The sequence below is a fragment of the Malaclemys terrapin genome, chromosome 1, assembly GCF_027887155.1.
Source record: "Malaclemys terrapin pileata isolate rMalTer1 chromosome 1, rMalTer1.hap1, whole genome shotgun sequence".
Lineage (NCBI taxonomy): Eukaryota > Metazoa > Chordata > Testudines > Emydidae > Malaclemys > Malaclemys terrapin.
In genome coordinates, this window is record NC_071505.1 from 126,920,038 (window position 1) to 126,945,215 (window position 25,178).

Sequence of the window (25,178 nt, forward strand, 5' to 3'; positions counted from 1 at the left end):
AATATTGTAACTACATTTTGTTTTATTATTTTGGAAAGAGAACCTCATATTTTTTATCCCTGCAGATATTTTCTCATGAAAAAAAAAACTGTAATTAAAAGATTAATTTGACAAACTGCCTTTTTAAACTTATTGTCACATTGTACATGCATTAAAATTCCTTTGCTGTGTCTCTCCCTTCTCCCCTCCTTCCTTCCCCACCCCCGTCTTAAACACAAGACTGCATTGTGTTAAAGAAAAATAGCTTTGCTGGATTTGGAGGCAAATGTAGGAGAGCTGAAGCAAGTGTTACTGTATGGAGGGGTGCTTAATTTCATTGTTGTATGCCTGCTTGCACTGTGTGTGTATGTGCGTGCGCGCGCTCGTGTGTGTGTGTGTGTGTGTCTGCGTATGATGAAAACTAGCCTGCTCACGCAGGGCCGTGCCTCTGTTTCATCATCAGCTCTAGTCTTCTCTGTTTCGCTAGCTCATATACTCCTCCTCTTTCTTAGCCAGATTGCTCTAGTCGCTCACAAGGGGGAGATTGGACTATGAAAAAAGGTTTCTGCTGCAGCTTGCATTCCTGCTGCAAGGGCCTCCTCTTCAGACAGCCTTTGCCAGAGCAGAACTTTTCAAAATGCTACAAATAGGATCTTCTTTTTTTCTCCTTTATTTAACCCTTCTCCTTTAAAAAAAAAAAAATGGGACTAATTTTTCTTGTTTTCGGTGCTGTGCTTGGCTGTACAGTATATCGCAATGTTGAGGTTAAAGCTACAAGTATTTCTACCACCACCCCCGCTGATCCATTTTTTTTCCGTCTTGGTTAAAGAAATTGATTTATTTGACTGAGCAATGAATCAGGATTTGCTAGTTTGTATGCTGTGAGAATGATGGCTTTTATTTGAAATTTTTTTCTCAGTGCCAATGCCTTGTGCTGCTCATGGAACCAGCTTCTTTCTTTCTGTATGTTTTTTAATTGCTTCAGGTATCTGTGCCACATGAACAAGGATGGATGATAGCCCTCCAACCCCCTTGTAATCTGACCGTGGCTGAAATGGAAATACTGCGGGGCTTTTTTGTCCTTGCAGGGTCCCTCCCCTCCCTTTCTTTCACTGTTTAGGAGGGAAAAGGGGTGTGCAGTAAAATGCTGTCTCTGGGACAGGTGCCAGCTCCAAGACAAAAGGAATAAAATAGGCGGTAAACGGGGAAAATTAATAGTCAACAAAAATAGGAATTGGAAATGTGTAAGCGGCAACATTGGTAGAAGTGTTGTCGGCTATCCAGCCTTTCTGTTGAATTTTATCTGCAGATATTAGGCTAAAAGGAGAAAGTTTAGGCATACTTTTTTATTCATCCTCTCTATAGGCATTTGAAAAGATAAGGCGGTCTTTTTTTTTTTTTTTTTTTTTTTTGGACTACTGAATTATTCATAGTGTCAGTGGTGAAGCCAGGACCATTAGCATGCATCAGACATGCTGTTTGTCTGTTTGCTAACATTCTTCATTCAAGACTTGTTAACTACCAGACAAGCTTAACACGCTTCTCTTTTCCCCCTCCCCTTCTCTCTCTCTCTCTCTCTCTGTCTCTTTCTCTCTCTCTTCTTTTCATGCTACCCCTTTAGTCTCCTATTGTTGTTGCTGGGAGCTGGCAGCCAGGGGTAGTTGTGGCAGGGAAAGCATGTGGACGAAAAGCTGGAACCCGTTGCTAGGTAAGGACCGCCTTCCCTTCTTCCAGGCCTGCATGCACTTGCACAATCAAGAAATACCATGGAGCTCACTCAGTGTCTTCCATCTGCTTTTACAGGAGACTGCAGAACTGCAAGGTGAACATATTGGCATCCTCTCTCCATATCTGGTCCCTGAGGCTTGTTTCCCACCATTCACAGGGTAAGATTCTTTCTCATCATTTAGATGCATCTGATTGATATGCGGTAACATTTCACGTTTATTTGCCTCCACAATGGAGTGAACAACTGGAGTAATTACCAAGTAGGAAAATTAAGTTTCAGAAACTCTTAGTGGATATAAGGAGATTGCCTTTTGACTACATATTCATTTATTTTTAACCTGCAATACATATTGGACCATCAAGGTTCAGATTAATTTAAAATGATCACTTGCAGGTTATTAAGTATGCAGTACAGTTATTAATTTTGGGGGGTTCATTCTCCCTCCCTCTCAAGTCTACTCCTCCCTTCACCAGTCTGTTTAAAACCAGACAAAGGTTGATCACAGCATTTATTTCTGAATGCAAATGTTCTAGGACTTGTGCCAGTCTTGCCTTCATTGATTGCACTGTAGCTTCTTTGTTGAATGGCACTTTTTTATTTTCCCCCCTTAGGTCTTTTTTTTTTTTTAAACAGAAGGAAGCTCAAACCTGAAAAGAAACAAAACAAAGTTGTGTGGTGCAAATTCAGATTTTTATTTTAATTACTAATAAGTTGCTAGACAATTATGTTCGGACCTATTATAAAAACAGCTAATCTTGAGTTATATTAGCCTTTGTCGTGTGTGTGTGTGTGTGTGTGTGTTTGCGCGTGTGCATACGTGCATTTATTAACTGATAGTTTTGAATGTTACTCAGTGATGACCATAGGTAATTGCATCCCACTACGATTACATTTTCCTGATTGTCTTAGCAATGTGCATTTTGGCATACGTATTTTCTGCTTTCATATGTATTATTTCTGAATGCTCAGAATTGTCCTAGTTTAGGGGGCACAAAATATTAATGAAGGAATTTATGTAAGTATAATACTTTTATAATGTAATGCCATTTATAGATCAAAACAGCATGTGGATGTAGATGTTCTTGTCATAACCCTGAAACACTTTGTCAATTTGGCAAACTCTGCACACTTAAGATATATCAGTACTATGAAAAGGCGGATATCATATTTAGTTTGTATTATTCATGCAGCCAAGTAAAATGTACATGTGCAAATACACGAGAATATATCATTGTTCTGATGGAAAGAAATGTACTTCAAAGACATTTTATGCAAAACCTATTCCTTCTGTATAGGCTTGTAACAGAAAATGCTTTCCTTTACATTGCAAAATATGACGGCTTAGTAAAATATTTTAATGTTGCTCATTTTTATTTTATTTGTGTCAGTGCATTTAAGTAAAAAAAAAAAAAAACACAACTAAACCTGAACGGATTTATTTTTTAAACAAAAATAATGAGAACGTAGCAACTAACTCGTGCAAAGCTAGTTTTAAATTCAGGCCACTGCCAATATTGGATTGAAACAATCCACGTAATAGCATTGCATTTGGAGTCTTTTATGGCAACAAAAAACAACTAATAACTTTTAGTAGTAAAGCTGATTAAACTCAAACCAGTCAGAGTATGTATTGGTGAATTGTATAGATCAAGAAAGGAGTTCAGCAATGTATGACTCAATGGTAGAAGAGCTAAACTTAAATTCTTCAAAGTATTACTTTAGAGGCCTGTGTAAGTTCCATAGAACAATGCAAATAGAATAATAGTTGGGGAGTTTTAAGCTATACTATTTGTAGTAGTTATAAAATCAGAAAATGGTAGTTAAAATAAAATTCACACCAAGGAAAATTCAAACTGCTTCATGATACATGACCTTAATAGTCCTATATCTGTTTTTTTTTTCTCACTAGCTTGTAATACTGTTGTTGTTCTATTGTTGATAAGTATTTTTACAAGAAACATAAAATTATTTACAGTAAATTAGCTTGCATTGTTATGTTCTAGATGATTCGCTATAAATTATAGATATGAAAAAGGTAATAAAAGCAGAATTATTGGTTTATTTCATAATGAAAATTTTCTTGAGCATGCTATGAATTGATTTAGTAAGGCATAAAATCATGTATTTTGTACATTAATCCAATGAAGGGGAGATGAAAATTTATTCATTAAGCGGCTGATCTCATCCAAGTTTTTAAGTTTCAAATTATTTGTGACTAATATTTAAAATAAAAACTATTCAGTAAGACCCTCAGATTAGTGCTATATTAGGAATTATGCTCAGGAGCTAAAATATTTAACTTGTTAAAACGTTTTATACTGGACTGCGAAGTATTGAGCTGCAGCTTGTGGTATATAGATGTAAAATGCAAGGACAATACCCTCTCCATAATTAAAAATATATCTTTCTTTATATCAATCAAGTTGTGCGTTTTTATGTAATAGTTTCAGTTAAATATTTTTTTTAAATAATTTAGGGTATGCTGTTGTCTATAACAGGTTATTAATTTTTTTTTTTAATCCTCCTAAAAGTGGTTTGGTTCTTGTTGATAGTGTTGCAGGTAAATAAGATACATACAAAAATCCCAGTATTCCCTTTTCAAATTCCACATATCCCATTACAAAATATTTGTTCTACCAAATACTATTGATATATGGGGAGAAGGAGATGCAACAGCAAAAGGTAAATATGTCGTAGGATTCTGAATAATGTGAAGTGCTGAACAGAGAGCAGATACTATGTAAAAGATTACGAGTAGATTGCAATACAACAAAATGAACAAAGTACACAATACTTTACACAAATGGATGGATTATGATAGGGTAATTACTTTCAAAGGTAATAAATTGTACTTAAATCACTAAGAGCCAAACCCTGGTGTCCTTACTCAGGCAAATTTGAAAATTTTGGAATTTTGCCTGGGTGAGTCCTGAAGGATTTGGGCCAGTATGAAATAAGGAGGGTGTTTTGATTTTGTTTTGGTTTGAGGCATCTCTCTGAATGATACTTGTAGTTCCTTGTTCTTGCCCCTATTACATATATGATACGATATAAATCCTAGGTTATTTCATACGGACATAGACAGAGACAGTGCCCTGGCCTCTTTTGACACATGCCAAATATTATTAAACATTCTTTAGAGATTAAAAATAAAATTAAAAAGAAGTGAAAGGAATATTTTCTTCCATCTAGATTTCTTTTGAAGAGATTTGCATATAAAACATAGAATCATTGAATCAGTGGTATGTTTTCAGTGACTTCCTCACAAATAGAATGACTTCACTGTAATCTGCCTTCATTCCATGTGACACTGGCTCTTGTGACATAATCAAGCTGTGGTGTCTCCAAGGCTGAACCACAAGGTTTAAAGTCCCTCCTGCACATGGTTGCTTAAGGTGTGGGCAGGTCTATGATTGTGACACCTTCACTTCAAAAATCTGAAATGTGTTCTAATGAGGCATTTTGCTTCTTAACTGCATCACTTGCTTTCGGCTCGAAACAGGTGTAGATAATCATCACTCTTTGCTAAACTGGCTGTTCTGGTGGATCTGTAACAATGCAACACCATGTCACAATTTTAATTTTGATTTTTATAGTTTATGTCTGGCAAAAACTACATTTTAATTAGAAACACCGATACGTTTCATTCTTCAAACGGTACATGCTGTACAACTGAAGACGAAGAAACGTGTTCTGTGTGTGTTGATACACTATATATGGTATTTGATTTGGGCAAAGATATTCATTCAGTTATTCTTCATGCATACGGCTAGATAAACTATTGATTGCAGGAAGAGCACTTAGACAATGGAGTAGTACTTATACCCAGAACCACTCTGGTAGGCACCGTTGACATGCATAGGTAAGTAGGTGCTGGCAAATAGGTATATATAAAAGAGCAGGGCTAGATTTTTAAGTGCATGTGCAAACTTTTGCAAGCTTACATTAGCACAAACTCTAATGCATGTGTAAACCCCTGTTTGCTTATGCCTGTAATTATGGGCCTGATCTAAAATCTACTGACATCCATTGACTTTAATGGGATTTAGATCAAGCCCTTGTGCACAATCATCAAGATTTAGTGTATTGGCATTTGCATGCCTGCAAGTCAGTGGGCACAATAAATCTGTTTATATGCTTTGTGGGGCCCATTTGTAAATCTTACCTATATATTAGTGTTTGTGAACAAATCCATGTATGATTTTCTAAAGAAAGAAACCCTTTATACACCACGGCTACTCCTGCCGCCATGTAAGTCAGTAGCAAAATTCCCAGTGACTTCAAGTAGGATCAGGATTGTTGTAAAGTACATCATTTAATTAGTAAGATAGAACAAAACTCTGATTTTGGCTCCCTCTCCTGATGGCCTTACTCATGAGACTACACATGTGAATGAAAGCTGCAGAATTGGGCCCTTTCATAGTTCAATCTCTTTTAAAGTATGTGGTTAAATCTAAACCCTCATTATTTTGTGTAGTCTTTATAAAGAACCATTATTTTCTGAAACTCAGTGCTACTAATTACTTAATCCTTACACACTCTTGCCTCTTCAATAAATTTGAAACTTGTTATGTCAGACCTCTGGAAACAAAGGGTCTGATCCAAAGCTCATTGGAATCACTGGAAGTTTTTCCATTAACTTCAGTGGGTTTTGGATCTAGCCTGTGTACGTAGCAGTTTTAAATTATGATTCAACCATTAGACTGACTTTCTCTTCCCTCTCACTGTTTTCAGGAGTCTGGTGGAATTTATTCAGGAATGTCATTCCCAAATATTTCTTAAAAGACACTGTGTGAGTAAATTATAGTTCCAGAAATGATAAAGGGGGATTCAGGGAGTTTCATGACCTTGGTGCACTAAATGAGAGTTTTAGGAAGAAGCGGGAGAGGCATTGGGTTCTCATTAGGAACATAATTAAAGCTGTGGCTTCCTACAAAGGAATTCTTTATTTAAATTAGAGTAATGTTTTTTGGAAGGATTCTAAATATTAATGACACCTTTGAATTACTGTTTATTGAATTTTGGCTGTCTATAAGACTACCATTACCTTAGCCTTCATGTCCAGTTATTTGCCGGAGAAACATCCAGTTCCTTCCTGATCTTGGAGAAGTATTCAAATGACATGCTTTTTTTAGACTTGTTTAAAAAATAGAAAAATAAACCGCCTCAAACACTGATCATAGTTTTTGTAAGAGAAAAAAATTAAAAAAATATTATTTTTATTACAAGTAATAGGACTTATTTAAATATTAATTTAGAAAGTGTTCATTTTCTATAGCTCTTGGTTGATTATATATACACTGCTGACTGATAATTCTGCACATTGTTCTAGCTCGCTAAAGTCTTGTCTGTATTTAGCATGATTAGGGTGACCAGACAGCAAGTGTGAAAAATCGAGATGGGGGTGGGGGGTAATAGGAGCCTATATAAGAAAAAGACCCAAAAATCGGGACTATCCCTATAAAATCGGGACATCTGGTCACCCTAAGCATGATGTACGTGCATATGCTCATGCACACCTGTGTGGTCAAGATGGTATCTTTTCATATAGTGAAAAAAGACAGGAATTTCTCACCGTATTTCATGGAAAAATCAAGAAGAGGAAATACATCCTCATTTTTAGTGATAAAAAATCTCATACGCTTTCTGTTTACATTTTTGAGAGAAAATATGAGCTACAGTGTATAACTACAACTGCAAATCTGTTTAGATGGTAGGATTAGAAAAATGCTTATCATTTGTGGTTTGTTTTCTTTTTATTTCCTTATTTTATTTTTTCCTTATTTCTGCTAATTTAAACAAAAAGGAAAACATACTGGAAAGAACTGGTTGAAAATTTTAAAAAGAAACTGCAAACAGACTGATTTTGTGTCATTTTATTTACTTATTTTGGGGGGATGGCTGAATAGAAAAATATTTGGTAGTATTTTGGTATTTTGCAGTCATGGTACACCAAGCCACTTTGCATTCATAATTCAAGTCAGTATATGTCCTCTACCACTATGCGGGGGTTGGAAGGTTGTTGGATTTTGGTTTTGGTTTTTTGTTAAAGACTGTCATTGTTTTTCAACACAAAGTATATTAGGTTTCTGCTTAAAACTTAAGTTTTCACCTACCTGGTATAATCAACATGGAAAATTACAAATATTTGCAGTATTTTGAATTGATAATTAATTAATAATTTCAGTCTAGTAGGTGCTTTATTGATACACAAAAGCCTTTTTAATCTTCTGAATGCTTTGGCAGCCTTTTGGTATTTTGTGTTGTTTTTAATTGTAACTCAGTTAATGTGCAAAAGGGTAGGGAACACTATTTGATTGCATTCACACACTCTTGGTCTGTATCTTTGTTTTTACATTCATACACAAAGGAGTCTTATTTTAGAATTACTTTATTCTTCCTACTGTATACCACATCTGATTTTAAAAGTATTATTAATAATATAGCTCTTGTTCTCTGTTTGTTGTCATTTACCGTCTTTTTTTTAATCCTGATCCGATTTTGCATATCGACATTTGTTGCACACAACAGTTTATATTTATTGTCTGGTTCGTTTGTAGAAAAATGATGTCTGGTCCTTTAGGGCCTGATCCAAAGCCCATTGAAGTCAGTGGAAAACCTCCAATGGACGTCAATGAGATTTGGATCAGAGTAACACTTACTTAAATTTAAATGATTGATACAGGAAACTTAAACTTGAATGAAGAGAGCATTTAAAGCGCATCTAACTAATATTAAGTGCTGTCTAGACTTACAGAGTGCATATTGTGTCTGTCTGGTTTGACTGATTTAAACAAAGGAGTGCCACAATGCTGCTGTCTTGTTTTAGAGGACATGGCATCCATATTCTCCCTCCTTTAATGTGCATCTCTGTGTTGTAAGGTTCATGGTGTGGGATGAATATGCACCAGAATGGATGAAAACTATATTAAAAGGCCAAAGGAAGGCCTAAGGCCCCAAAGACCCAAGGGTCATCTATTCTCCTTATCAACTTTGCTGCAACTTTTTTTAATGCTGTGTGAAAGTTTTAGCTCTTCCATCTCTGTTAAATAAACAGCATGTTTAGATTTTTTTAAATTTAATTTTTAAATACATAATTTATCAGTGAATATAATCAAATGACGCAAAGTTAATGGCTGTTTTTTTTCCAAATGGATGCAAATTTCTCATTTTAAATTATATAGAAGGCAGAATTATGCTGAAATGGTCACCTATATAGTTGTTTCTTAACTTAAGATTTACAATGATGGATTTAAGGTATGGATTTACATTTTAAATCATAAATAAAATGATTATGCTGAAATTTCAGTTCCACTGGAATGTCTTAATATTAATTCAAATAAAATTAAGTTACCCCACTAGAATGTGTGTATCCTGTATCTGTGTGTGTATGTGTGCATCTTTGCCGTCATATATACACGCACATTTATGTACATAGATCCACACATATATGGACACACACGCTTTCATTGTGTGTAAATTTAATTTAATTTGAATATTATATAATATGTGTGTGAATATACATGTATGTAAAATCATATTGAATATGTAAAATATTTATTTAAAATGGTAAGTCTTTGACTTACCTCTGGAAAACCGATAAAAGTTCAGTTTTTCTTGTTTAACAAGTTAAAACTATTAATTGTCAGGTATTTGTATTTTGGCCCCAAAAATCATTTTTATGAGTGATAATTTACAGTGTTGATTAGGCTAAAAAGGCAAGGAACAGTTTGCTGGACCATAGCCTGGTATAGTGACCTCAAACAACATCCCTTTCTTGAATCTACAAAAAGAGGAATAATTTGGGGTGTGACAGCAGGTGAGCAGAAAGTTGTATCTGGCGTGGGAGAGCAGGCCATGCCGGATGCAGGGTAGCACATCCAGTTGAGGTTTTGCTTCACTTTACTGTGAAGGGATTTCTCATCCATGACTTCTGTAACATACGAAGGATGATCTCACACTTTTTGATGACATTGTACATCCATATTCCATAATTAGAGAGTCAGCAGCATGTCATACCATACTCCATATATCAGTATCTGCAGCTCTGGCTAGTTAAAAAGAACATCAAGAATTAAACAGAAATACACCTCTACCCCGATATAACGTGACCTGATATAACACGAATTCAGATATAACGCGGTAAAGCTGTGCTCCGGGGGGGAGGGGGAACGGGGCTGCGGACTCCGGTGGATCAAAGCAAGTTCGATATAACGTGGTTTCATCTATAATGCAGTAAGATTTTTTGGCTCTCGAGGACCTCGTTATATTGGGGTAGAGGTGTACATTCTTTTCCCAAAATAGGTCTTCTCTTGTGAGTAAGGTAGGGCCATATTGCATACAGTTAAAACCTATGGCCATTTACAAAATTCCTTCTTAGATACATGACCATCAAAATTCCATCCTATCTTATTGGTTTAGGTCTTTGTATTTCTGATATCTGCTGAACAGAATATAGTGAAGAGTACACAAAAAAGAGGATAAGTGAATAAGTATTAAATTCCAAAAAGGAATCAGAAATTGTAACTTTCTGTGGTCATATGGCTGTTCCTCAGCAAAAGTAATCAAATCCAAAATAAAACCTTCAATAAAAAGCAGCTAATAAGCTTCCCTGGAGAGGAATTCATGAAAAATTCAGCACTTTCTAATTCTGAACACTACTTTAAAATTTCTTATAAAGAACAAACAAAAGCTCTTAAAATCATCTTTGCATTTAGAGATGAATTTTGAAGGCTAGTTGGACAGTGAATTGTGCAGTTGGTTACAGTTCCTCACTGGTTCATGTGACACACTTTCATCAACACAAAAGTCTACAGGTGATTTTGGAAGAGGTTTTTCTTAGATACATTTCACAGTATTCTGTAATGTTACAAATTCTGAGCACTAGGTTTTTTTTTAAAAAGAAAAGCCATTGGTTACTACTGTACTAGTTACTCTAATAGAGTGAAATTACACATTTCGCAGAGGGCCAGTTCCAGGCCTATACATCTTTTAAGTCTCACTAAAGTCAACTTATGTATTGCGTAGGCCATATTCTAGCCCTCTGCACAGGGGAGAATTTCTTCTTTAGGACCTAAACATGTAAACACTTATTACTGGGTAAAGTGCTTACTACTGTGAGCAACCTAACTGTCCCGTTGATTTCAGTGGGGCTGGTTGTATGATTGGGCCAACAAAGAGATTGTGGTGCTATTTTGAAAAACATGGTGAGATTTATTCTTTGCCATTCCAATTTCCATAAACAAAGTGGAGCACACTAGTTAGAACCTGGCCATAATTTCACATATATGGGTGTGTTTTGGTGCCAGTGATCTGGAAGCATGAGCAAAGGGTTGGGACTTGAGAGAGCCTAAATTCTAAACCCTGCTCTAGAACTGACTTGCTGTAGCCTCAATCAAGTCATTTCACCTCTCTGCCTAAGTTTCCCCACCTGTAAAGTGGAGATAATAATTTTTACTTTTTGCACGGGGCTGTTATGAGAAATAGTTAATGGTTGAACATGCAGAGCATGATATATAAATGCTAAGTTGTATATCGTAGAATGTGTGGTTTCTATTTATTTATTTAGTGGGAGGAAAGGTGTAAGGTGTTTTGAAATGTGTGAGTGAAACTAATGCTCATGAAATTGAGGGACTAACAACATTAGTTTGCACAGGGCTGCTAAAGTATCTCAACCTTTACCTCCACTACAGCTGCTATTCTAGTTCTTGGTTTATTTTGGGTAGGCACTTCCAGTCATACAAAAGTATATGATGGTTTTGTGATGGGGTCTAAAAGAATACTCCTCTTCCTCCTAAAAATCAGTGTTAGTCATGGTCTAAAGTGGACTATGAAACCAAACGTTCATAGGTGGAAGATTAGTTGGTGCCCTTCCTAAGCTAGCATGTTTCTATTCTCCACCACCATCTTGTAAAATTATTCTGTTTTGTACATATATAAGCAGTAAGCGTGATTACAAGGTATGTGGCATTCTAGACACAGGTACCTGAAATCAAAAATCTAAATCTAAATCAAAAGAGCTGGAGATAGAAATGATCTATTAAATCACCAAATCCAATCCTATTCCAGTGTAGAATAGTTCCTTACAACTCATTAAAATACAGTATGCTGTTAACGTTCTATTAAAGCATATGGAAATAAATGAGATAATTGATTACAAAAATGTCCTTTGCAGGATGCATTTCAAATGTTTCCTCTAGTGTAGCCATCTGGGAGGAAACTTGTTAAAAGTAAAGTCCTCTGACATATTTTAGATATTTTGTTTGCTGAATTTTTTTTCCTGATAACTCCATTCTTTTCTGCCTCGTATTGTAACCCATCCTATGTTTCCTGTTAGAAACTGAACTGTTTAGTACTAGGAGAACTAGCGAGAGTGCTTGGTCGATACAGTTTTGGCATTGTGTAGCAAATTACACTCAGCTCAAATGAACAGGCTTCCTCAATCACCCTGTCTCCAGTTTTGTGGTGGTGTTTTTTTCTCATCGAGGGCACAGCTGCACTGAAGAGTGCCCCCAGACACACATGTGATGTATATAATTAAAAAGCAGACTTACCAGTGCTTAGAATTTTACCAAGTGAAGGGAGCATCAGTAGTTCCTCAGTATGTTCAGCTTCACGCCAGCAAAACCTATAACATTTTTAAGTTAGTGTTTAAGATTAAGTGTATTATTAATTACTATTTTAACAACAAATTAATCTTTCTGTTGAGTACGTTACTTATATCCAGATCCTGCAGACACTTATGCATGTTATGTGGCTTTACACACATCAGCAGTCCAGTCAAGTCCAGAAAAATTCCCATGAAGTCTACAGGATTAGCCCTTTGCTTAAATAACGAGGATATTTTCAGTGAGTAGATAAAGAGAGCTGTTTTGAGAATAGGGCTTCTTATATTTATAAACTAAAATATGGAAAGCCTATAGCTGGAATTTTTAAAAGTGTTCACTAATTTTTGGATGCTGCACATGAGATATCTAGGGCTTGATTATCAGAGATGTTAAAAATCTTCATCTGGGAGCTTTGGGTTCTTAGCTCCTCTAAGAATCAACCCCTATATGTCTCTGATTGGACACTCAGAATTCTGAAAATTTGACAGAAGATTATAATTATTTATTTGTATTGTTGTACCAGTTACAGTCGCTATTATATTAAAAATTGTATAATACTCAGGTAGAGACAGTCCCTACACCTTAGAGCTCAAAGTCCAATTTGAGATGAGGTGGAATAATGGAGTGTGAGGAACCTAAGGAAGGAAAGTAGTGGGAGGATGAAGGCTATTAGTTTGGGCTGTTCATTTGGACAGATTTTATGACTGTGTCAAGGCAGCATGTTTTGACTTTTTTTGGTCCTGTTTCCACACTTGTCCTAAACTCCTGTATTTTTTTTAAATTGACTTTGCCTCACTTTTTCTTTCTTCACTCCTCATCTCAGAATACCCATGGATATATTTCCAAAATTATTAGTAGGCAAGACTATGGCTGCAGTGATTGTTCTACCGCATGCATCTCCTATATAGTCTGCCTGCAGCTCAAATCAGAAAAGAAGACAAAGTTGTATTTTCCCCTTCCTTCAGTTAGATGGGTGGTACATTCAAAGTGATTGACTTGCTCCACCATGCTTTGAACTGGAGATCTGGAAACTCATTGCAAGATAGTACACTGTCTCAGAGGCTGACTGGCAGATTTGGAATTTGAACTTTATATTCTAAGAAACAGATACTGGCCACACCAGGAGTTCAGTTCCAGCAGTGATGGGATATTTCAGTTCAAGTCTGCACTGAATTAGAAATCCAGTAAAAGGATCCAATAGACCAGAAATCTATAAATCTACAGTCATAGTGAATAATATACCTATTTCACTTTATTCTAATCAGCAAAGCAAAACTCTACTGTCATGCTACTACTGACACACGTAGTATGGGACTGGTAATTCAATAACTTTCAAGATAAATTATCAGTATGACATGGTGAGGCATTTTTTAATCTTTTTATTCTAACAGTGCATATTCTATTTTCTCTAAAGTCTAGTATGGGTTTTTTTGTTAAACAATGAAAGTTAGTATTGTTTTGTGGGATGGGGGTATTTAAATAAATATTTATCCTAAATCCATATGTCCAGTGCATTGTCATCACTACTTTTTGTTGTTCTTGTTTAAATAATATGTCTTATTGTGGTTTTCTTTAAATAAGAAACCCATTGGACATGAATTTTCATGTTCATATCAAGTGTTATTTTTAAGTTATACTTGAAAAAAAAGCACCCAGAAACTCAATTCAGATACATTCAGTGACAGGCCTAAGCCTGCATCCATTGCTGTTAAGGGCAAAACTCATTGAATTCAATGGTTGTAGGATCAGGCCTAAGTAACTGTCCAGTGGTATTGTGTCAGATCAAACATTGTCAGATATGTACTTTTCAACAAGCGACTGTTGAGTTTAGAGGGGAAAATAAGTCCATAAATAACTCTGGTTACATAGTTAGTCAGAATTTTATTTTTGGAGTCATGTACGGACTATTGTAATGCAATGCTATTGTATTATACTAAATTGTATGCAATACTATACTGTTATAGTATAACTTATTTAATTTGCCTCATCTGCGATGCAGTCTGTATTAAAGAGTTGAAGTTGTAGATTAAAATGTAGTTTTCAAGAAGAAAGAAACTGCAATAAAAGTACTTGAACTACTAGTTCTTCCAATGATTAATAGCAAGACTTGCTTGGAACTTAGTCTTTGATTTCCTCTGTTTAATTGTAGCCCTGAGTGAAATAGGGTTTTGATTTACAGAAAATGTAGAATTGGGTACAGAAAGTTTTAAATTTCAGTAACAATAAAATTTCCCACAATAATCATGTCATATTGTTTCAGTTCAAAAGAGCTAAGGGTTGATTTATGTGGGAAAAAAACTATAGCAGCCAAGTTTCATATTAAAAACTTGAGAAAAAAATTTAAATAAATTTCCTTCTTTTGACTAATATAAAAAGTTGATTTTCTTCTTATAATAAATGTAGCAAACACACACACACACATACACAAAGTATACACCATCTACCTTAAATTTTGGAATAATGTGCATACTAATTAATTTTAAACCATTTACAAGTTTTGCAAAACTACATTCTTACTCTGACAATCAGTATATTAAATTAACTAGAAAATTGTAATAGCATATATTAGAACAATGGTGGAAAAAATAGTAGGAGCTATAGGAAAAACAGCATCCTGAAAACATGGCTTGAAAATTTATTTCAATTGCTTTTTGTGGGATATTTACATATGTATGGAGAGAATGCTATATACTGTATGTTACTGAGGGTTTAATAATAATTAGGGGCTGTTCTAAAATTCCTTTTGGGGAGTTTTGCATGGTTGGGCCCTTGAGAACATATTCTTGTTTCAGCCAGCTTTTGTTGATATTTTTTCATTTTACTGTAATCAAGAACAATGGTTAAAGTAATAATCCTAAACTTTAGACTTCTAGATAGTTGAAATATATATAGAAACATTCAAGCTATTAAGGGAAAAATGAATTAACCTTAGCAACTTCAAAGCAAATTCTGGGATAAATCTGAAAGAATGCCCCTGACTTCAGTGCAGCTATTTCAGATTCATGCCATTGTAACTGAGAACTGATTTGGGCCTTTGAGTTTCATTATATATGTGACAAAAAATATTTTAAAATAATTTTAGAAAATGATAAAATAACTAATTGTTTGTGCCCATCACTTGGGTTTTAAAGTGCTTCAGCACAGTCTTTTCTTGGAGACTTTTTGTTTGGAGTTTACAGCTTGAATATTATCTTCTGTAAAATGATTTTCTGCTTCTATGATATCTGAATAGTGCCATTTGTCATAAAACCAAAATGTAAAATAAAAACATAAAATACAGAATTAATTAGAAGATTTTTAAAATATGTACTACTGTACATTTCTTGGATTATTTAATAAGTAACTTTTTAAAATCAGGTAATCTCTGCATTTGTGCCACAGTCTAACAGTTTAATCAAGATACAAATTCAGAAACAGATCAGCACTGTCTTTTATATTGTGCTTCTAAATACAAAGTAATTGGTACCAAATCTTGGTAGAGGAAAAGACTGCCATTTTCATCCGACCGGTACCAGTGGGTGTTTTTCCACAATTGCGTCACATAAAAAGTGAAGATACAAGAGACATTGAAAGGACCAGAATATGAATTCTTCTATAACATACCTTTTCATCAGAGTATGAGGTTGATGAAAAAATCCATTTAATTCAGTATGACAGCATATTGTAAATAATGCAGTTTACTTTGCATTCTTTATCCTTCCTTTCTGGTGGTAATTTTAGAGAATTTTAGTTAAGCTCCCCTTACTTTTAAGGATAAAATATACACTCAGAAATAGATAAGGAAGAAAAAAATAATAGTGCTTATGTGCTATTGCGATAAAAACATGGTCATTAGCAAAAATATTTTAATTGTTGTTTTTGTTAAAACCTATAGTTCATTTCAAGATACAGAATAGGTTGTACAGTGTGCATTTCCAACTGTATGTTTTTTTAAAAGAAAGCATAACAACATTTATTTATATTCATATGAACATATATAAGCTATAGACTGAAAATGTACATTCTAACAGCACAGATGGAGTATTCTGTCATTAGAATTGTTTGTTGCTTTTTGGAACATGGAGCATATTTTTATCGTGGCATCAACAATTTCTAAGAACTGAGGTCAAAATAAGCAGGTTGCACTTGGATACAAGAACAATCTGGAAAATACCCTAAACTCCCTGCATCAGCATAAATATGTATTTAGATAGGCACACATTTTTTTATAACAAGGTGTTGCCTTTTATTTTATTTGGTAGAGTGCATGTGCAGTAGGTTTTAGATATACAAGTATATATGTACACAACATGGCCTTTATTTTAAGTACCAAACTAAATTTATATGTGACACCCTTGCAATATTTCTCTAAGCATGTGGATTTTTTTATGAGTAAAGCAGCGGTGATGTCATGGTAGATGCAGAGCATTTTTAAATAATCACCTTGAAAATGATTCCTGTGGTAGGGATCGGATCCTGCAAACAGACACATAAGTAACTTCATTTACACATGTGGTCATTTCAAAGTCAATGGGACCTCTTGCGTGAGTAAAGGTAATTACAAGCATGTTTGCAGCATCAGACTATTCATAAGCTCCTATTGAGAGTGAAATTCTGGCCCCTTTGAAATAAATGTGTGTTTTGCAGTTGACCTCGATGATGCCAAGATTTCATCCATAGTGTTTACAAAAAGCCAAAAAAGTTACATATAATGGGACAAAGACTTACAATAATTTTGGCTTGAGTAGGGACATAAATCATTACGTTTCTTCAATTCAGGAAAAGTTTCTATAACCACATTCATTTATAGCTAGCTACTAAGATTTGCCTAGTCATGGTACAGTTATGTTTCTTTTCTTGGCTTTTAAAAAATTATAATTATCTCTTTTGATTATTATTCTGAGGTTTATGCATTTATTCTAGCTCGGGCATGCATACGCATGTAGTATCCTTTACAATAAAATCATTTTTCCCTGTCTCCTACACAGAATAATCTGATTTATATGCATTCAAACAGCTGTTACTGCAGGTTAACTATTTTGTGCAGTACCAATACTGTGAGAGCTATGAGAATTTACAAAACTATTTTAGCAAACTAGCTTTGTTTATTTAAAAGAAAAAAAACAACTTTTCTGGATTCTCCATTGTTATCAGCTTCTGGCATTTGCCTCTAAAGTAATTTTTGGTGCCGGCAAAGTCTCCTGTGGACTATCCATGCCAGAATGGCTTCATCATTCCTCCTTACCTTCCACGTCCCTCTTTCTACCTTAGCCATCTTAGGGTTAGAAGATCTTTCGGAAAACTTTTTCATAAGTTCTTCTTATTTCACTTTTTATCATGCTTTCTCGGATCTTGATGCTGTTGTACTTTTTTAGAAGTTTTCCTTGTGCAATGACAATTCTTGTACACCCTGCGCCCAGTTTCACCCACAGTCTCTCTCTCTCTCTCTGCCAGTTCCTGGGTCTCAGGATCTGCAAATGTAGCTGCGGACCTTCCTCCTCCTTTTTTTTTTTTTTTTAATGGTCTCCCTAAGCCCACTGCAGATGGTCTGGTCCTCCTACATAATAAGGAGGGTTTTTTTCTTTTGAGGCAGGTCTCTGTCAACCTGAAAAACAGATAGGCAGGCAGGGTTGGACCTGGATTTTTTTTAAAAGAGTCTGTGGGGTTTCTTTGCCAGAGTTAAGAACTCCCTAGTATCTTGTTGCAACTTTCTAATAGCTTGGTAACAAAACTAGGAATGCATTTGGTCCACCTTATTTTGTCAGGGGGGGAAAAACATACATTAGCAAAACGAAGTTTAGGGGCAGCTTGAGAAGAAAAAGAAACGAAGGAAAACTATGCTAGGAATTGGTGAAAATTAGTTGCTGAAAGATGTTGGTCTTACAACAGAAGTGTAGTAGATTTTGCTAAATGTGTTCAGGGTTACTTTGGCGCAGTCTGTTATGACGGTATGTTTCCTAATAAGAGTGGTTCCTTCTACAAGTTTAACTACATTTTTTTATAATTATGTATGTTAATTACTAAAATATACCTAAAGCGTTGGAATTTAAAGCTTTTGTGCAGGAGCTAAAGAAAGGAGAGATGAGGCCTTCTTGATTAAACCACATCCAGTTTCTCCTGTCCTTCCTGTATAGCCGTACAGTGTCAAACCGTAGAAGGTTTAGGCCCTAAAGACCTATAAATACTAGGTTCGTAGGTGTGTTGATGTGCCACCTTTATGGCATCTTTAATTTCTGGGTATTATAAAACCACCAAAGTTGCTGGATCTGTGGGCCTCTTTAGTGAGTGTGTTTACATGGAAGAGACCTATTTCATAGGCTTTCATTCAAATGTCTTGCCATAATGGCAGTTCTGGCTTTGTGTTGTCCATTGAAGCCCCAGACCACTATACACAGCCCTTCTGATCTCAACTGTGCCGTTTAGGAGAGGAGAATATGGGAGGTATGCAGAAGAAACCAACTAAATAACATTCTACCCAGGGGCAGTTTGAGCAGCTGATCTGACCAATGTGAGAAATGTGCATCAGTATTAGAAACAATACTTGAATAGACAAAAGCATAAAAATCGTCAGAAAAAAATTAGATTTTGTTAATAATAGGAAACATTTTGTAAGATAATTTTGTTCCTTCCCTACTATGTGTGTTAATACACTAACAGGGCCATGCATTGGACAGTGACAGTTACATTTCAGAACTGGCTGTTGTACTCCATAATGTTTGTTAAAATTGGGCTCAATTGCGCAGCACCATATATGGCTCAAAGAAGGCAACCACTGGGGTTAGGAAGGCATCTTTGATGACCAGTTGGGCAATAGAGAGGTGTCAAAGAGAATGGGCCATGCAAGAATGAACAGAGGCAATGAAGGCTCTTGAGAGGAGATGCAGAATGTGATAGTAGAGATCAGCTCACACTAGCATGCAGATGACCCAGTGATGGTCAGTAAGCACAGAATTTGAAGTGAAAGCAATCAGCATTGCATTAACACGCAGCAAGCTGATATGGATGTGGCAAAACCAGTTATCTGTTGATCACTGTTGTGTCATTTGTATGAAGGTGCATGTGATGGTGACCATCTGCAGCTGGGTTTTCCTGGTCTATGTGCACCCATTGTTGACAACTTTGTATGAGATGCACTTCATCCACCAATCATTTTTTTCCTGTCTTGTCCGCTACATGATGTCTCTTCTGCTAGCTATCAGACTCAAGCATTGCCAGTAGCTGTGGCACTGCCAGTAGTTGTTGCTCTGGCTTGCCTCGTTCTTTGCTGATAATATACAAACCTACCTGAACAAGGAGCATGACTTCCATCTGTTTAAAGAAAGAAAAAGCAGCATGTCATCTGAGAGCCGCTAAAACACAAACAAGAAAAAGAAAAACCTAGGTAGGCCATGTACACATCATGACCCTCATTTTAATGGGGAAAAAAGTCAGTAAAACATATTTATTTATTCATTCATTCATCCAGATGCACTTCTAGTCCCCAATCCTCCTGTTTTGAGATCTGTGCAGGCAAACTGATACAGCTGTGTGGAGCCCCATTGATTTCACTGAGGTTCCATGCAAGCCCAGCAATCTGACTATGCAGATCACATTGCTGATCACATTGTAGGATTGTGGCCATAATGAGCAACTACTGCTTTAGGATTTACTGAATTTTCATTTTAAAAAATTAATAAATTAGGCTCTAGGTTAGTACACAAGACTCCTACTTTTAGAGATCTGGGTCCAAAGTGAAAATGGATTTCAAGGTCTGAACCTGCCATGGCAGACATTAATCTGTATCACAAAATTATCACACAGTTTGGCACAGTTGACGTTCAATGCTCAAGGCAGCCCCTGGAATGGAATACAGGATTAAGGTCAGAATATTGCCAACCCCAAACATTCATTCAAAAATCATGAGACTGGTTTAAATACCATAAGATGTTAATAATAATGTTGGGGTTCTTTTTATTTTCCATCTGGTTTTTGAGCCCTTAGCATTCACATTTTGAAACTTTTCTCCACAGCCATGAGGAATAGAGATTGGGGGCGGGGGAGGTAGAGGGGGAAAGAAGGCAGCTGAGAATGAAAGACCTCTATTCACATGACTCTGGGAGCTGGGAATTTAAAACAAATATCAATTATTCTGAGAGTTGGTAACACCATGATCAGGCTCTAATCTATTCTAGTAGTCCCATATTTTTGAGACACACATTCACCTATTTCTTTATAAAACCAGGCAATGATCAATGTTTGTATATTTCTAAAATTATATTTGAACCTACTTCTGTTATCTGCTTGGTGAAGTAATTAAAGTATAAGCTGCTGTTTTAAGTTGTTTGTAATTAGTTTGTTTGCTTTAAGGTGAAATTAAACAAACTGGTACCATATAATTTGTCAGGTGAGTGCAATGGTATTTTTAAAAAAATCTCAGGTGGCCAAAAAAGGTATGCAGTGAGGTTTTGTATATTTATTTTAATCTGTCCTGACTGAGCCTGTTCATTTTTAAACCTCAGATTGTATAAGCACTGAAGACTAAATTCTACAAAAAGGGAGATCCATTTGTGGATCTCGCAGTTGTCTGTGAATATCTGTGCATGAGCAGGGCAGCAACAATCAAGTTGAATTCTTCTCTGCTTGTGACATTTGTGTTTGGCTGGGGTTGGGTTTCCACATATGCACTAGAAACAAGAATGGGTCTGACCCAGAATATCAGACCTGACTGCACTCTCTTGAGTTTCGGGAAAGTCTGAATTAAAATCTAGACCTCAGCTTTGTGACTATGTCCTATGTCTAGTTAAAAAATGTGATCATTCTTCAACCAGTAGCTATCTAGCGTATCTGGGTCTTGCATAAGCTTGTGGTGTTGATTCCAGGTTCCTTATTCTGGCTTCCTGAACAGGGCTCTTTAGTAAATCTCTAACTTGAATTTACAGGATATATAGTTAAAACAGGGAGAAACTATCATCATCAGAAGCACAGTTGTTTGGAAGACCAGGTGCACAACAGATAATCCACAAGTAAAAGGTTATGCTGGACTGTCCAGTACAGCAGTAACAAGTCAGGTTTACTGTGTTATTTCACATGTAAGTAAAACAGATGGACTATCCCTTTCACATTGCTGGAATGCATGCAGCATACAGTACCAAACAATACTGCTGTTCCATTTTACAGTGCAGATAATTTCTATTCTCTTATGTTTTCTCTCACACTGGTATTGCTAGCTGGTTGAAATTTATATGCACGCTGGCTGATCTGTTGCTCTCTGCTCCATAGTATAACTACAATCTCCTGGGGCAGACCTGTCATTACACACAGCGTGATCACAAAGAGAGTGGGTGCAGTTAGAGAAAGATCTGGCAGTGTGTTAATAAAAGGCCTAATGAAGAATAAAAATTCCCTACCAAGAATACTTTAAGAATTGTTGCTTGTAGGAAATTAAAATTATGCACTAAAGAATACATTGTATATTCCTACCTCAACGCAAGCTCTCAAAAATGGGGCCCAAGTTTTAAATGTAGGTGCCTATATAGTATGTTTGAATGTTCATTTTTGCACGTATGCATGTAAAACAGACATGTATGTGCCTAAGTGTATATTCAGGTATCTAAATGCAGCATTTGGACCTCCTATATTAGCATCCTTTTAGAAAATTCATCCTGTGAAGTTGAAAAATGTAAAAAACAGGTGTGTAGCATTTTCGCTCTTCCCAGAATCTGGTTTTTCAGGTATTGATGAACAAATTTCAATATATATTTCTGAGTTTATTTTTGCTGAGAGATGCTTTCTTTCTTTTGAAATTTCAGTATATTAGTCTGAAGATATGGGCGCAACCTCCCTAGAAAGAACATGAAATTTATGGCACCATAATTATTCCTGTTTTAAACTAACAAACCACATCTCAATCTTCATCTAAGACACAAACTGAAACCTAAAATGAGGGAAGATTTTTTTCATTGACACTATCTGCAGGCATTCTGGGAAAGCTGCTTTGAAATTTTAAAGGTAAGAAAAGAACTTAGTCCTAAAGCAGAAGTAGATATCTAGTTTGGATGTATAATGATAGAGTAGAGAAGGGATGGTTTGTGTATGCACATCTATGCCAAAGTGTCCCCCGAAGCAATTCCATTTAAGAAAATTATTGTAATTTTTTTCCACAAATGAAAAAGGAAGCAACAGTAATTCCAAAATTATTTCCACAATATTCTTATGTAGAGATATTCATAGATAGAGGTAGATTAAGATAATTGCAGAAATATTTTGCTGTGCAGTTTAAAACAGAAAATACATAAATTCCCATTATCTTTATTTTGCAGTATTTTATACCAAAATAAAAAATGTTTAATCCTCACAAAAAAGTTTTAGTGCAGTATTAAAAAGGCTCATTATCATCACAGAACAATGCAATATATCCTACTTTGCTTATTTTACAAAAGTAGCAAAAATATTTGCACTGCACTGCACAAGAGAATTACCCTTGCTTTGCTCATAGCATTTTTGTTTTAATTTTAATTTTGTCATGAATTAAGTTTTATGTCAAAATATACATAACTTGAACAGTAATATCCAATTCCAATAGCCATATCCATTTTTCTATGTTTAGTGGGTGAAATTGAATCCCCGTATTTAACGGTCTATATATCAGTTAAGTACTATTAGTTGTGAATCTCAACAAGACACTTTGTCCCACTGGTATTTAGGTGCTGCTGGGCTCATCATTGCAATACCTAATTGATGTAGGACCCTAAGTCTCATTTAGCAAAAGGATTTAGGCACTAAGGAGCCAAAATCCCCTTGACAGTCCATGGGATTTAGGCTCCTGTATTCCTAAATCCCTTTGGAAAATGAGATTAAGTTTTCTAAATCAGGCATTGCACTGCTGAGTGCTGCAATGCCTAAATACTTTTAAATATCTGGGCCTTTGTCTATCTCTGCATCTTAGGGCTTTGTTAACATATAGAGAGATGGGAGGGAAAGAGCGAGAGAGAGAGTATGGTTTCATAAGAGTACACAGAGTTCTCCATATTCTTGAATCTATTTCTCCTGCTTATTACTAAGTTCATACATTCAGGAAAAACAAACCAAGGACCTGATCTTGTAAATATTCACTGTTGGGCATAGTGTATGCTACAGCTTGTGCTTCCATTCACTCCAATGTTAAAATGTTTCTAATTATACCTTAGTGCTCATTTTATATCTTCCATATTTCGGCCTTGGCAGACAAAGTAGCAATGTCTATAGATTTATGGACAACGGACTTATTTATAGCCAAACACAGATAAGAGTCATACACCCAGAAGCATACCCTCAATCTTTGCATATTCCCAGTTCTTGTTAACATTAACGGGATTATCCATCGTAGAAAGCATTGTAGTTGGTTGTATTTGCAGGATTGAGAGCCAAGATTACTTAATCATTTCACAATATCATTCACATTTGTATTTTTTATCTGGCTAGCCCCTCCTGTGTATCTCTGTAAGAAAAGGAGATACATCCATATTGTCTGATGATCATTCTGAATGCAGTTGGTTAAAATGGTAGGTGTCCCAGTTATGGGTCCAGAGCTACATTTCTTGCACACCCAAACCCCACATTTATGTTAATGAAGATCCATAGAAATCTCTGTAAATAAATAAATCTGTCTGTAAATCCATTGACACTATTTCTCTGTCTTCCAGGGCCCAAATATAGATTAAGATGAACACAATAAAACTTGTGGTGTATAGGAAGCTTGGCTTACAGCAGCATTAATTTCGCTAACATAAGCAACATTATACATGACTCATTTTCTTGATTCAGTGTGTTCGACACCAAAGCCCTAAGTTCTGTAGGGTCTTTTTACTTAACAGGCCACTTCTCTCCTTGGGCATTACTGCAACAGTTGACATCAGCAAAGAGCCTGATGCTGAACTGCTTGATCTATAAGAACGAGAACTGCTTTGAAAGCAGTCTCTGTGAGGACCCTTTGGCTCTGGTTGTTAATTCCCTAACTCCCTAACTCCACTTCATTCAAAAAAGCTTGAAGATGTTGACCCTTAAGTTACACTGTTAAGCCATATATTTGTGCAGAAAGGTTATTAGTTTGGTGTTTTTTGTCTTACTTGGATTATATTTTTAATGATCTGTTAGAGGTGTGTCTAGGGCCTGAGATTTGTCACTGTCTATACCCTGAAATCAAATTAAGAAAAGAAATAGTTCACAATAAGAATCGTGTTATAACTAGAACTGTTTGGGCCTGAGGTAAATTTAGGCCCAAAGTGGGAGTATCTTTTTTTATTAACAAAGTTGCAAAGTATACTGCTGCCTTTTGATATATGTTAGTCCAAAAATACACATCATTTTAAAGCAAGGGCAGAAAATAAATTTAAAACATTATCTTTATTAGGTTTATTAAAAATGGGGTAATCTATTTTGAGAACTTCTATGCATAGGCCTTGGGTTGGCCAGCTACAAAATGTTGAATTTCAATCTTGGGGGGAGGGGGGGGAATCTCTGGTAAACAATAAAACTAAATACAATGCCCAGCAATGTTCCTAAAAATAATTAAAATAGATACTTGCAGGGACTAAATCTCCAAAACACATACAGCGAGAATTGACCCATTGAATAGCAGACCAGTACTCTTTCTTTTTTTGATACCCCAACTTTCCTAGTAATAATCTGATTGCTTGAAAAACTAGCCAGTGTTTCTGGGGTTAGATATATTACATTCAGTATTCTCCTAGTTCTAGATGTATTTTCTTCTCCAAATGGTTCCTCTAACGCTTCTTTCTTGGGTATTCATAAGAGACTTTTGCAGAACACCTCCAATCCCATTGCTGTTCAATAAATCTTCCCTAAAATAAAATATCCTTGGGTACTCTTGAGGAAAAAATGTTCTTCTATGCCTCAAGTTTTCTGCA

General features: G+C 35.7%; 1 long non-coding RNA gene across 7 annotated transcripts in view; it reads left to right on the forward strand.

Moving 5' to 3' along the window:
* Positions 1 to 540: 540 nt before the first annotated feature.
* Positions 541 to 25,178, forward strand: part of LOC128842406 (uncharacterized) — a 128,537-nt gene continuing 103,899 nt past the window's right edge. For 3 of the 7 annotated variants that reach the window (XR_008445995.1, XR_008445988.1, XR_008445997.1), the window contains exons 1-3: positions 541 to 860; positions 1,601 to 1,687; positions 1,783 to 1,865. This is a non-coding gene — a long non-coding RNA (uncharacterized LOC128842406). Of the gene's footprint in view, positions 965 to 1,600; positions 1,688 to 1,782; positions 1,866 to 22,082; positions 22,282 to 25,178 lie in introns of all 7 variants that reach the window. The other 4 variants (XR_008445994.1, XR_008445991.1, XR_008445992.1 and 1 more) reach the window with 4 other exon arrangements.